The following is a 2,679-nucleotide window of genomic DNA, read 5'->3' as shown; positions in this document are numbered from 1 at the left end:
CAAGGGTTAAGCAGACTTCAGGGATGAAATCACCATTCCTGGATTACGAGCACGGCCTATTTTTTACGGCCAGTTAATAACATGTGCGGAAAGACAAATTATTTTTGCAGATAACCTGGAGTATAAAGCAGCATGCAGTTGTAAAATACTACATTCTCTTTGATGTCGCCTCGCCATTATCCTACTGTCATGGGGACGACAACAGATAGTAATTGTCGCATCTTTCTCATTTGGGAAGGGGTCGTGATTTATCCACTGCTCCACAATACCTGCTAAAATAATTTTTCCTCTTGCAATGTTATTAAATGGCTGAAAAATGGGCTGCACCTGTCATCCCGTAATTGTGATTTAGCCTTTGAGGACAAATTATTATTTACTTTTCACATACTACTTATAAACAAATAAGTGTTTCAGAAGAAAATGTTACTTAATACAGATTCTTAACAGTATTTGAAGACCAGAAAAATGCAATACCGAACTATACGATGGTTGCGGAATAAAAATATGGCGTGCTCGTAATCCAGCAATGGTGATTTCGTCCCTGAAGTCTGCTTAATCCTTGACCCACCACACACTACTCACAAACAAATGAGCATCTCAGATGTACAGATACCTTTAAAATAGACTTTGACCAGAATTCCCAGTTCAGAGTAATGGACAATATGCACTATACGATCGTAGCAGAATGAAATGACCTAATGCTTGTGCCACAGGAGAAGGATTTTAGGCCTCCATTCTCCCATCATTCGAGGCGGTGGCATCCCCTCCCACGGCGGATGCAGGCTAGAGAATACGGAGTCACATTTCGAGCAAAATTGCACTTCATCCACTTTGGCAGCGCCAAACGCATTGGCAGTGATTAGATTAGTGCCAAGCATCCACCCCATCCCTAAATCTATTAACATATTTTGCTATCAGTGGTGGTAGTGTGTGGAGGGAGGCTGCCAATGCCACCTCCCTCCAATTCCAACACAAAAGCGCGCAATTGACGTCGCATCATCCAACGTCATTGAATGACCCTAAACCACCATTACCAACACGACTATGTGGAGTAAGTGGGTAATTGAGACTCGAGTGAGGGGACACTCGACTTGCAGTGCTCGCTTCATGGTGCTCCACTTGCCCCGCATGCCTACCACTGGCGGTGGTTGGTGTTGGAATGGATGGCAGACTTCACGCATCGCACTTACTTCCACATCAAATGACGCATTCATGCATGGAGGTAGGAGACGGTGCACCGACATTTGTGCGATCATTCGTGTTGCGGGTGTGTGTGTGTGGGTAGGGGGGTGGGGGAGGGGGATTGACGACTGGGCATGGGAGTGACAGGAGGCACACACTGCTGCATGGGGAATGACGAGACGAGGTGCATCAAGGTAGCATCGCAGTCCTTTCCACCGACAGGACTTGTGCATCTCCATTTGTGCACACACCGTCATGGAGTGCATTGTGCAGTTGTTGTTGTTGTTATTGTTGTTGTTGTTGTTGACGCATTCAAGTTGTTGCATATCGTGTCGTATAGTCCACGTCCAACGGAGAATGTGTGTAATGAAGTGGTCACCTCATCACTCCACCCCACCATCTCACCTCATTTCAACTTCAGCCACAACTGCAATGTGTGTGTGTGTGTGTGTTGGTGGGTGAATGGGTGGGTGAGTGGGTGGGTGAGCGTAGTCCTCATCCAAAGCTAAGTCAGCACCTCTTGAGGTCACAGTGCGGTCAAGTGTGGTGGTATTGCACTGTGAGAGCGGAGGGACACACTCATCGCATCGTAATAGCGCACTGCTCCACCATGTGGATGGAGTGCGGTGGGGTGAGGTAGGATGGTATGGGATTGTCCATCCCTATTCACCCGAAGGATTCATGATCGAGGATGGTGGAGGAAGGATCAGCCTGGAGGACGATGGTGGTAAGCGTCACTGGCAGTCGCCTCCATCCCCACCTCTCTGCACACCGATTTTGGCAAACTTGCCTCCAATTTAGTGGGTCATCATCGTCGGCAGTGTCACATGCGTCGTCGGAGTGACCTCACCCGCACACACTGAGTTGCGTGCTCTGTCAGCAGCACAAAGTCCTCGGTGGATTAGTAGTCGGGTTCGGTGTTTGTGTTCTGCCTCAATGCGATTGGTGGGAGGAGCGAGTGACATTTGGCATTTCAGGACGTCGGGAGCGCACACACACACACACACACATGGGCGATTTGAAAGCCTAGTCAAATGCGTTGACTGTGGTGCAGTCCTTCCACCAGTCCACCACCACCACTACCACCACCACCTTCACCTTCACTTTCACTCACTTCCAACTCCGAGTGAAAATGCATACCTTGAAGGGGAAGAGGGGGACTGTGAGGAGAAGGCAATCTGGAGAGGAGTGAAGGGGAGTGATTGGAGGGGATGTTGGATGTGGCCTGAAGCTACACGCAAGCAGGTGCTGTCGGTACTGGTGGAGGGCAGCACGTGCGTTTGTCCCAAGCAAAACACCTCGTCCCACTTGAAATGGACCTCGTGACGCCCTCTTGGTTGTCTTGGCCACGACAAATCTCTCCTCACCCATGACAAGTACACTCACCTTCAGGCAAGTTGACGTATGTATCAACATCCATCACCTGTGCGTGGGTGCTACCTTCTTCCATTGGGGAACCGCGCCTATTGCTAGTTAAAGCGGACCACACTGGAAATC

Source organism: Echinococcus granulosus, assembly GCF_000524195.1.
Source record: "Echinococcus granulosus chromosome Unknown EG_S00098, whole genome shotgun sequence".
In the NCBI taxonomy this organism is placed as follows: domain Eukaryota; kingdom Metazoa; phylum Platyhelminthes; class Cestoda; order Cyclophyllidea; family Taeniidae; genus Echinococcus; species Echinococcus granulosus.
The sequence above is the reverse complement of the archived record's forward strand: the minus strand, read 5'-3'. Positions refer to the sequence as shown.